The following is a 13,432-nucleotide window of genomic DNA, read 5'->3' as shown; positions in this document are numbered from 1 at the left end:
GCGATATCTGCCTTTGATCTCGTTGGTATCTGTTCCACTTTGAGAGGGCAGAACTGTCCGTCTTGACTGCGCTTATTTCACTCCTCCCCTCACTGCAGCCGCCTACTCTCACCAACACTTCAGGCAAGGCGAGGCGCATCTCAAACAAGCCTTCGGACACTTTTCTAACCGGCATGCATCTCGCGGTGATCACCGGTGATCGGTTCTGCGCAGATTTTGCTCATCTCAAACAAGCCTATTGCCATCAATCTGCGCAGTGCTGCATGAAGTCGAACGCATCTAACACTTGCACAGAACTCGCTCTTATTTAGCCCTTTGAATCAGACTTGGTCAGTGAATCATTCAGAGCCCGCAATGCGAGCCGGATATTTACCGAAGTAATCAATTATCGATAGTATTGTAAAAACAATTAATTTTATCGTTTAAAGGGGTCATATGATGCTTTTTTAAAGATCATTATTTTGTGTATTTGGTGTAACAGAATATGTTGACTCTCGCTCTCTCTCTCGCGCTCTCTCTCTCGCGCTCTCTCTCTCTCGCTCTCTCTTTCTCTCGCTCTCTCTTTCTCTCTCTCGCTCTCTCTCTTTCTCTCTCTCGCGCTCTCGCTCTCTCTCTCGCTCTCTCTTTCTCTCTCTCTCTTTCTCGCTCTCTCGCTCTCTCTCGCGCTCTCTCTCGCTCTCTCTCTTTAGCTTGTAACACTCCAAAGAGAAAGGAAAACTTGAAATCGCATCATATGACCCCTTTAAAGGTCATTGTTTAGCAGTAAGGCTCAATCGACTGTATTTTCCTCTCTTTTCTTTTTAGTCGAGAGCCTTGTTTATGCACAATAAATGCACGCACATTATGAATGAGATCTAATGGAGCTGCGAACCTTTCCAACATTAAAGTTTAAAAATGCATCCTGATCCTTTCATTTGTATGACAGCTGTCTACAGTGCATGTATATTTGAGTGGTAAATATAAAACAATGAGCTTGAGTAAAGAAGTGGATGCTTTATTTATGCTTAGTGGGTAACTTTATCTTTTCCTCCTATTCCTCACTTGCTTCAATAGTTTCATCTTTTCATTGAGATGTGAGGGGCGAGTGAAGTCTCTAGAGGAGGTGTGTCACTTGTGAGCAGGTGGAGGGGGCATTAATTGCTGAATCAGAGCAGGTCCTCTGCCCTGCTGCGGTGCTGATAATTGGGAGGGGAAGCTTGCTGACAGCGCAATGCCAAGGTCAGAGAAAGAAAAAATGAGAGAGATAACTGAACGAATACCAGGAGAGAAAGAATTTAAACCTGCACAGGAGAACAACAACTGGCTAATCGGATATCAGACAGGCTACAGTAATGACGCAAACTTTAGGCTAGTGAAAGATTCTTTAGCAAATGTGCACAGACTTTACAACCCTTGTGTTCCAAATCGATCATATTTACTAAGAAACAGATAGGCTATTCAATATTTAATAAGAAAAAAAGGATTGGAAAGTGGATGACGGTAAGATAACAGGAATCGACGCTATAGGCAAAAAAAGAACATTGTTTATATGTGTGTGTGTGTGTGTGTTACATTTATTTATGTTTAATTATAATAAAATATTCATTTAGGATATTAATTTTACTGAAATAATGTGCACTGATCAATCAGACACAACAACAGGACCAGGATATGGACAAAAAATGTAAAAAGCAGGCTAACCTACTATTTTTAGCCTACCTTAAGAAACTTGTAATCGCTGATGAAAATTCAGCTTTGCCACCATAGGAATAAATTATATTTTAAAGTATATTCAATCATAAAAATTAATATAAAAAAATGAATTGTAATAATATTTTACAATATTGCTGTTTTTACTGTATTTTTGCTGAAATAAAGATAGATAGATAGATAGATAGATAGATAGATAGATAGATAGGTTTAACACATGAAGAATATGCTTTATTTTTATTTGTTTTATTTACCACTTTATGTTGACGTGACATTTTTCATGTAACCCTCTTTACACTTTTGACTGTTTTTTTTTTATATATATAACCTAGCACCTATTTCTTGCAACCCTTGATAAAACGTTTCATTTCCAGATTTCCCATTGCTTTGCTAAAATGCAATTCGTCACAGTCATGAATAGTGTTTGCCTTTCAGTGACTGACTTGCGGTGAAAATCTCATGAGCCTGGCGGCACTTTATAAAAGCAATTTTCACCAGAGTGGTAACCCTGTATTTGAAGGTCTACCAAACAATGCACACTCTTTTATTTTGCTACTATGACGTTAGACGTATCTGTCAAGAAAAGGGGTGTGACTTGAAAAGTATATGTGACCTGAGTGGTGCTACACTTAAGTATGTTTTCCTGTCAGTTTGTTGTGTGATGCTGTGGTGATGTAAAGACTAGATGTGATTGTGCATTTCTCTATGTTTATGTGTGAATCTGCGCCAATGTGTCAAAGGAGGGGAAAACAGTGACAATTTTGTATATTTTGCCTTAGAGGAATTTCTTGCCCTCATTATACCATTTTGGCCTTCTGGATATGCTTTCCCTTTCCTTCTACTGAAATGACATTTCATAAAAGTAGACATTTGGCCTACTCTTAAAATGCACCACGCAAAGCAACTGGATTACATGGAAAAATTATTTATTATTACATGGAAAATGTTATTACCTCAGTCTCAACTGTAACTCACTTTATCAGAAATAAAAGCTCTATCCATGAAAGCAGAGTAATCTTATCACTTCAGTCTGCTTCCTTTGGCCTGGAGGAGACTGAGGTGATGAGATTCGGGCGAATGTTGAGATCAGACATGACACAGTATCTCTCAGCACTAATTGGACATTTCATGTGGTCAAGCATTGACCACAAGCTCCATATTTTGTAGTCTTGTTGACAGTCATAAACCTCTAGCCTACAGCTGTTATGAATGATCATTTAATTACAAGGCATATAAACCTGGCTTCCATCTTGTAACCAGCCCACATGTGTGTCCCTGAAGTCAAGTGCAGTTTATCACTAGGCTTCTGATATGATCACAGAATTGCATTATGGGTATAGAAATCTACTTTCATATCTTAAGGGACAGATGCTTCAGGTGACATTTGCATCTGCTGCCTCAATGTATTTTGGCCAGGATGCAGTTTAGGAAGGAAATGTTACTTAATGTTTTACACTTTACTATTTCATTAATTCATCCAAACCTCATTGGTTTTGTGCCATAAAAATAAAGAGCTGACTAAATGATCAATTATATTGTAGAATTACACTATACGACTATTTTTTAAAAATGCACATTTAAAGGAATAGTTCACCCAAAAATGAAAATTTGCTTTAAATGTACTCTCCCTCAGGCCATTCAATATGTAGGTGAGTTTGTTTCTTTTTTTTTTTTTTATTATCAATATATTTATTATTTTCACATCAACAATTTACAGAGGGGGGGAACCCCCCCGGACTGCGTCTTTTTTTTTTTTTTTATCAATATATTTATTATTTTCACATCAACAATTTACAGACTTAGTACAATTTACAAATAAACATTCTTTCCTAACCACCCTTCCACCCCCATCACATCCTCACTAGACAGAACACTTAAATGAACATTCTTGCGAGGCATTGAGCTGGTGTGTAAAATAAGAAAAAAGGAAAAAGACAAATTAAAAAAAAGAGAAAAAGAAAAAAAAATAACAATACAAATAAATACATAAATAACAATACTGATAATAAAGCAATTAAAGTTAAGAAAGGGTTACATTATCACATCAGCATTTTCAGTCAATGTAACATCCAAATTATTCACGTATGCAATAAATTTGCCCCAAATCTTTACAAACATTGATGACTTTTTTTTTCAGATTAAACATAATTTTTTCAACAGGCACATAGGATGAAAGTTCTCTAAGCCATAAACTAGGCCTTGGTGGTTCTTCTGATTTCCATTGTATAGCTATACATTGGGAAGAGTTTGAAATAAATATAAACATTTTGGAAGAACGTTCATTTTTATGCAATTTATCCTGCCAATTAATGATAATGGTAGTGAGTTCCATCTTTGCAGATCTCTCATTACTTTTTTAAGTAATGGGGAATAATTCAAAGAATATGCTTCTTCCAGCTTCAAAGGAATATTTAATCCTAAATAAACTATCTTTTCCGAATTCCATAAAAAAGGAATGTTATTTAAGGGCATTTTCTCCGCAGCCAAATTAATTGGCATCATAACACTTTTATTAATATTAATTTTATAACCAGATATATCTCTACATTTTTCCAACAATTGAGATAAAGTAGGCAGAGATGATTCAGGATTAGTTAGATATAACATAACATCATCCGCATACAATGATATTTTGTGTACACAGCCTCCTACCTCTAGCCCAGATATTGATTCGTTTGCCCGTATCGCTATGGCCAGGGGTTCCACTGCCAATGCAAAAAGTAGTGGAGACAGGGGACATCCCTGTCTGGTTCCCCTTAATAAATGAAAGTGCGAAGATAAATCAGAGTTAGTACGGATGGTTGCCGATGGACTTCTATACAACATTCGAATCATATCAATAAATTTGGGACCGAAATTCATTTTATGCAAAATAGCTTTCAAATAAGGCCATTCTACTCGGTCGAATGCTTTTTCTGCATCTAAAGAAAGAGCAATCACCGGAGAATCCATTTGTTTTGCCGAGTAAATAATGTTCATTAACCAACATATCCAAAATTCACACCTTTTCGTAAACAATTCCACAAACATAAAATCACATTCTTCTCACATTGGATTTTAGAGTCCACCCTTGACATAACTGTTAAGTCAGTAATGTTCATCCAAGAGGAAAAAAGGAAAAAAAAAACCTCACCCATCTTACTTCAATGCAGTTATTCTTGCATACTATACGGGTGATTGCTTTAGTAGAGTTTACTGTAGATCCCCGGAATTCGTTGATATGCCATTTCTTAGCATCTTAAACGGCAATCAAGTGCGGATGATGTTGTCGAAGATAAGTCTCTGCCGATGCTTTGGAGTTGAAGGATCTTTGTCCCTCCGGTAGCTGAATCCTCAGCGTTGCAGGATGAAGCATTGCATAAGACACGTCGTTATTGCGTAGCTGTCTTTTGAGTGCGCTGAATTCTTGTCGTTTTCTAAACAAGGTCGATGACATGTCACGAAATATCATGATAGTAGAATTGCCATAGGTGAGCTTGCCCCTTTCTCTGGCCACATTGAGAATCTTAAGTGTGTCTCCATATCGAAGTAGACGAATCAGAATGGCCCGTGGTTTGCCATTTTCCGCTGGTCGTCTTTGCAAAGTGCGATGAGCTCTTTCAATTTCGTAGATCTCGTCCTCCTGTCCCAGAATCTTAGGCAGCCATTCCTTTAAAAAATCCACGGCGTTTCTGCCTTCCACTCCCTCTGGGAAACCAACAAGACGTAAATTCTGACGGCGAGATTGATTCTCAAGTTCATCAATTTTATCTTTCAGCTGTTTAATTTCGTCGTCAACAGCCAATTTGACATTCCCGACATCTTTGTGAAGGCACGTTACTGCTTCTTCCGTCTCCAACTGCTTGGTTTCTACATCCACCATTCTCAGATTTATTGACTGTAATTCGTTACCCATTTTCTCCAAGGATTCTGCGAACTTACTCAGGCGTCCGTCGATTAGCTCCTGAATTCTGAGAAAAACTTTTTCCATTTCTGCATGGAACCATGGCGGCGGGTCGGACAGTGGCAGTCTCGTTTCCTGAGTTTCTTCTTTTTTATTGTCCGTTTTCTTTGGATTCAGCATATTTATCGGAATATTCGAAGTTATTATTTTAGATAAAGTACTTTCGTCGTAATAAATATCTTTAGGGAGGGTTATTTAGATAGAATTATTCGGGAGCTCTAAACGCTGCGTCTCACTCTAGCGCTGCCATAATCGGAAGTCCCCAGTGAGTTTGTTTCTTGATTGGAACAGATTAAGAAAACACACACACACACACACACATATATATATATATATATATATATATATTTTATACTATACTATATAATGATGCACTTTTCACTTCACAAGATGTTAATGATTATTCTTGTGATGTTTTTATCAGCTGTTTGAACTCTCAATCTGACGGCACCCATTCACTACAGAGGATCCATTGGTGAGTAAGTGATGTAATGCTAAATTTCTCCAAATCTGTTCCAATTAAGAAACAATATAATCGACATGAATAGAATCACTGAAGTTGTAAATTTAAAAAAAAAAGGATTACTGGCATATGTTTTAGAAGAAAATACTATTCCAGTCTTTCTCATTTTAAATGTCATGTTTTCATGTTTAATTCAGTGTGTTACTTGCCATTTCTTTGTGATTATCAAATTTCTAAATGTTTGCTTTTTTTCAGTGTACCTTATATATAAGAACTTTTTCAAAAGGGTATAGCTTGACACTAGTTTAAATTATATGTATGTATTGCAAAGCTGCAGTTTCAGAGTAGCTTCCCAAACATTGCAAGCCACATACCCTAATAAAATGTTCCATATACTGGCTGAAGAAAGGATCTTGGGAACACTCTGCAGCATTTGTGTCAGCCCAGGAACTCTGTCCCAGGAGATGCTCAGGCAGTACCTGTCACTGTAGCTCTCTCCGCCCCATAAATCTTCACATAGCATAGCCTTGTGTTACTCTGCCAAGAAGAATTAGGGCTGGAAAACAAGAAGCCATGACACGAAGACAGAGCTTCCACCTGAACCACAGGGGACATGGAAGCACAGTAGATGTGCCACACAGCCTAAAAGTGTGGTAGTGTAGGGAAATATGAGGTGAGATTCCCCTATAAGGAAAATCTGCTATTACTGATGCAATGTAGAATATACAAAATCCATCTCATATCATTTAAGGTAGCTTTTTTAACATAATGCTACAAAGTTCCAAAAACATGCATGCTTTAAATGGCATAATAAAATGAATATACATGGCTCCAAGTGAATTCTCTATCCTTAGTACTAACTGTAAATGTTGGTAGTATACTTGATGTCACAGCAGAAACAAGGGAGGCACTAGAAAATCTTAATATTTAGTTTTTTTTTGGCCCATCTTTAACCTACATGTACTACTAAATTAAATTATTTTACTGTGACTTAATTCATTTGAGTAGTAACTACGTTACTGATTCCATTTGAGTTCTACTTTAGATCTAACTGAACAAAACGACTCCATTATTTATAACAATTATTAAATTGGCATGATATATATATATATATATATATATATATATATACAACATAGAAAACCAAAATGAAGGGTCAGATATGCAGTGTTGTCAGGGACATTATTCATAAATATCTGATCACTGAATGCTGACCAATCAAGTAATCCAGAGAGCTGTGTGATAAATAACACCAACACAACAACATGCCTCTGGGGGTCTCCTGCCCCACTTCTAAGGAGGCCATCTTTACCCAACTTCACCTTACTACTAAAAAACTTTTCCCCCTGAAAATCATAATAAAATACTGTGCCCACAAATTCTCAATTAAAATACGCATAAAAATTAAATAAAAATTCATCATAATGTACAGCAAACACTATTATCCTACGACAAAAATCAGATCATTTAATCTCAAAACTGTTCAGATGAAATAAGCAATACAACTGTCAATAAGACTTCGAATAAGAATAAGAATTCAACAAATTAGATGTAGTTTTATATACAATAACATTGGAAGATTTCAAAAATTAGCATTTATTGGAAATGTGTTGGAACAGTTTGTGTCTTTACTCTTACCTTTGATCAATTTAATGCATCCTTGTTAAATAAATGTATTTCTTTTTTTCCAGATAAATAAATAAAAGTGGAGTGGAAGGCACTTTTCCCCATCTTACTCTGTCATCTATATGCATAAATAACACATTTCATCAATAAAACAAATAATAGAGACAGTATATGCAGTATACTACCAGACAGGCATTTACAAAATATCATGGCCTTACAGATGTTTCAAAAGTCCTTACTTTGATGTCTATTATTTTCTCAGAAACACTTCACCAATCAGGCCTCCGGTCAAACCTTATCTCCCCTCATCGCTATCTGCTGCTCTGCAGAGGAACCCGAGCCCTTCGCCAGACAGCCTGTTAATGCGCAGAGTTTTGGTCTCTCAGGATAGGCTGTAGTGTAAGTTCTATCTAAGATAAGACAGGTCGTCAATAACCCTGTCCTACATGAGTGAGAAGCGATTCCAAATCAATGTTTGTATTTTGCTTCTTTAACTGTTTAGCTTTATAGTGAACTGGAACAATGCATTGCACTGAATTTATTCTTAAAAAAAAACAAAAAAAACAAGTGTGAATACTGACCCTGTAATGTTTCTTCCCTAATGCCATTTACAGATTATTCATGGCTATGACATAAACCAAAATCTGCATGAATGAATGAATGAATGAATGAATGATGCATTTATATAGCGCTTTATTGTGTATTGTTGTACACCCAAAGCGCTTTACAATCATGTGGGGGGGTCTCTCCTCAACCACCACCAGTGTGCAGCATCCACTTGGATGATGCGACGGCAGCCACAGGACAGCGGCACCAGTGCGCTCACCACACACCAGCTACAGGTGGAGAGAAGAGAAAGTCATAGAGCCAATCAAGTGGTTGGGGATTATTAGGAGGCCATGATTAACAAAGTCCATGGGGGCAATTTGGCCAGGACACCGGGGTTACACCCCTACTCTTTATGAGAAGTGCCATGGGATTTTTAATGACCACAGAGAGTCAGGACCTCGGTTTAACGTCTCATCCGAAAGGCAGTGCTTTTTTGACAGTATAGTGTCCCCATCACTATACTGGGGCGTTAGGACCCACGCAGACCACAGGGTGAGCACCCCCCTGCTGGCCTCACTAACACCTATTTAAGTTACTGCATAACTTAAATATCATTATTAATTAAACTGAGAAAAACAGGAGTCGTGTGGATTACTTCTGGAGTATCGTGATGTTTTTAACGGCACCCATTCACTGCAGAGGATCCATTGGTGAGCAAGTGATGTTATGTTTGATTTCCTCAAATCTGTTCTGGTGAGGAAATAAATTCATCTACATCTTCAATAGCCTGGGGTTGAGTAAATTTTCTATTAAATATTCCTTTAATAAAATAATTTAGATTTTTAACACACAAAAATTCATTTAAACTTCAAATAAAATTACCACTTTAGATCAACTCAGTTTTCATTTAATTTAAAAGAGTCACTAACAATACCTTCAGGCCTACAGATGGGTTGGATCTTGGCATTGGTTTTATGAAATTGAATTAAGTTAATGCATATGTCCAGTCTCTGACAGACTATGATCTACATTTATCTATCTCCATGTCAGCCATGTGTCCTTGCTGGCCACAGTTGTCTCTACAAGCTTCCTTATACAAAGTAAGATTCTGGATTGTAGGCTAATATCTATCAAACTGAATTATCTGATTATATGCCTCCCTTTGTAGTCCCCATTTTCTTACATTCAACGCTGGAATAGTTTTAAGCAAAATTGCCTTTTATCTAGAGCCATTATCATTTGTCGCCAGCATAAATAGAAGCAAGCCATCTCTGTGATTTACCGTTCAACCAGATTTATTTCCTCCTTTCCAATCACACAGAGTGGAAAAAATCTTGTAAGTCTCAACTCTGCACTCTCCATGTTACATTTTAGCAATGATGCACATTGATGCACAGTAGTTGAATTTTTATACTTTATGGTCTCAACCTTCCATACTCACTGAAGGACAAGAGCTGTATAGTTTACTAGAGCATATCCAACATCTATATCTTGTTATTGGCAGTGAAAAGCTCTGATGGGGAACACATGAATAGGGTTTTTAAGATATGTCCAATTAATTTTGTTCAGTGCAGTTGTAGGGTGTGTTAATACTTGTAATTCAGTTATCTTGGTTATTTGGACCGGACCAAAAAAAGAAAATTATTAGTGTTCGCTAATTCTGTCATTTTTAACACCGAACCTAAAGGCACCTAAAGTGTTCTGGGTTAAATGCGCCAGTTGCATGTGTGTATATGGTATTTTTACCAGCTAAGAATTTACGAAGTGCTTACAAAATGTGTAAAGGAGTCAAAACAGCACCAGGAATACCTCCGTTTGCACACAGGGAGATCTGCACAAGGAGATGGCGGTTCCAATGTCTGAACCTAATTGTAATGGGCAAAATTACTCCTATGACAGGTATGCTTGAGCATTCTGTAACTTTTAGGCTTACATCTTGTTATATCGCGTCCTGTTTTCAGTTCATTTACATGTCTTCGATCTACAATACATTCATATTTCTGTCAAACCCCTGAAAAGGTGGGTCTCGGTCCACTTGTTGTGCACCAAGGTTTGAATGGCAGCATTCATACTTATTCAAATGAAATGCACTAAAACAGCAATTGCGCCAAAGTTTGTTTTAATCGAACCAGACCTGCCTTCATTCTCATTTAGTCTTGTGTAAACATTTTACCCAGCAAAGACTAAAATAAAGCAGGTCAAGCTAGGCTAATTACAGCTTTCTTACAGATTTAAGATTGAATCCAGCTTTCGAAATGTCCCAATAATTTCCTATCCACTCTCATTCAACACATACCATCAAATATATAGTGATGTATAGATTCAACAGCAAGTATACCTATTGACATGCTGACACAGTTTAAATGATTTTAGCAAATGGCTGCAATATAACAAAGAGTGAAAAATTTAAGGGGGTCTGAATACTTTCCGTACCCAGTGTATGTAGTCACGAGACCCTCCCCTTGAATAAATTCAATCACAAGTGATTACAAGAGACACATTTGAGATGCAATGTGCAACACGAGGTGTACTAAGGGCCATCAAGGTGTTGATTGGATTTTGCAGCTGATTCCTTGAATTGCACTGCCTTCTGTGTGAAATGGATGCATGACAATAATGCAGATATAGATATAAAACTTCACATATAGCCTAACAGCTGTTAGTCTTCTGGAATAATGACAAACATGCAAAACCAAATGATTGAGATTCCTCAAAGAGAGTAGATCTACATAAAATTAGTTCACACTTACAGTATAAAATATTACTATCCTTTTGTTATATACAAAACCATGTTGGATAAGCTACTCGAATTTCAGCTTAGCTACTAGCTTCTGAGAAAATGATATAATCATTGATCAAATGCATGTTAATTAAAAATGCCAAGACCATTTTGCTAACCTGATTGACTGATTCATTGAAAAGAATGAACACAAAAGAGTGAATTTGCTTGACCAACTTGAACCCATGCAAAATCGCCCTCACAATTTCCACTGAAATGACTGGAATCAATAAAATACCTTTGCTATTGAAAAGGCACATGATAACTTCATTATATAAAGTGACGATATTGCCATACTGCACAAAACACTATTTATATCACTATTTTATATTGTATGGAGCAATTACTCTTAATTGGAGTTGCACTGTAGGTTTCTTTCACAACAATAGGCTAGCTAATTATTGACAGCTCACGAGCACAAAAGGTCACCATGTAGTGTAGTGCAATTACCTCCAACATTATTAACGTAACTCATATGAGCACACTCATATAGTCCCTTTGATGTGGTACAGTCAGAAATCTCATTACAGTCGCCATGGGCAAGTTAAATTGGTCATGACTTGAGGAATATGTACTTGGACAGGTGCACAACAACATGATGCCAGCTAGCATTGTTTCCTCTACCGTTGCTGGCAGGACACAGCATTTGTCTGCGGTTTGCTTTCAAACAAATTCAAATGCAAGCAACATGAAACCATCATCACCGGAAGCAAGAACAAGCTTGAGTTCCAATAAGATATCTCAGGGGTTGCGCAGGTGACTGATGGCAGGGCCGTTCATCTAGAGGAACAGTGCAGAAGACGAATTTGTCATTTAACACCACAGGCTCTTACTGATATATGCCACCTATTTCTTCTCGGCACACTGTACCACCTTCAACCAGCAATAATTCACACAGCTGAATATCTTACCTATTCTGCATAAACAGACAAAATCCTACATGCTTCTTCAATGCACAGCACATTAGCATTTAGCCAAAAAAGACAAGGGAGATCATTATCGCAAGTGGCTTATTTAGAGGCAACGGTTTTTTGATTCGACTCTGTGCTGATGCGTGATGACTGCACACATTGCGCTGTTGACTCTGCACAATAATTTGTCTCAAAGTCTGGCAGGAGCCGGGCCACCACCCACCATATCCATCACAGCCTTTGCCAACCTGGCATCTCCCCACAGTCATCCCTTTTACAAAGTGCCACGTCATGCCTTTCTGAAGGACAACAGAAGCAAATAGTTGACTGTTGTAGCTCAGATCAGACATGGCCCTCCAGCAATGCAGCAATGACACAACGTCAACGAAAGCAAGAACGCTAGTCGCTTTAACAGTGATTGATCAGGCTCTGATAAAGCTCCCTCAGGTGGCGTAGCACATTCGCAGCATGGTGCACATTTGCATCTTGAATTGTTGTGTAATTAAAAGCAAAAGCACTACAAATGCAGACAAAATGTGTTTTGAAAAACTGGGAAAGAATTAAAATAAAATCATTTTTCAAAACTATAATAAAATAAAATAGAATAATAAAATAAAATATCAAATAAAATAAAATAAAATGTTATTAAGTATTAGTTTATACATAGTATAATAATAATACATAGTATATATAGTACAGTATATTAAAAATGTGCATTGACAAATATTTGGTTCTAAATAGCAATCAGAATTGGAAAAAAATAGACTCGAATACATTTTCATGACTCCAAAACTAAATCAAAACAAATAAAATAAAATGGACATAAATTATTTTTTTTTATTAAATGTATTAAAAGTGTAGACATTTTAAAATAATAGCCTAGTTATCTTTGGCAGTCCTATAACTGAAACTAACATGAACAAAATAAATGAAATAAACAGTAAATAATAATAACAACAACAATAATAATAATAATAAACAAACTGAAAAAGACAAAACTATAATAACCCTGTGAGTCAATCTCACAATTTGGCTTTAGAAATTTGAGCACTAAATATTACCAACAACCATTTACTGTTCTCTAAACTACATCTCCACATACAGGAACCTTTGCCCAGATCCCTGAATTGAAAAAGCACTAGAAACACATTAATAAACTCTTTACTGCCTTTGGTTTATGAATTAGCATGGATATGACAGTCCTTTCTAACTCTAGCCAGAATTGCTTAACTCAAACTGACAGTTTCTTTATTGGGCATTGGTATAGTGGAAACTAGGAAGCCAGGGCGGCATCTGGTATAAGAGAGTTAGAAACAATCTGTAAATTGAAGTTAGACCCCTAAACGGATTTAAAGCATATCTAAATACCACTACGGTAACTTTTAAGCCTCTGCAGCACCATGGCTTTAAAATGTATATCATGGTTCAGTGATTTAGCTTTTTTTACAGGAGCTGCTCCACACTGCAGCACA

Source organism: Sinocyclocheilus anshuiensis, unplaced genomic scaffold, assembly GCF_001515605.1.
Source record: "Sinocyclocheilus anshuiensis isolate Anshui unplaced genomic scaffold, SAMN03320099.WGS_v1.1 scaffold627, whole genome shotgun sequence".
Lineage (NCBI taxonomy): Eukaryota > Metazoa > Chordata > Actinopteri > Cypriniformes > Cyprinidae > Sinocyclocheilus > Sinocyclocheilus anshuiensis.
Note: the sequence above shows the minus strand (reverse complement) of the source record.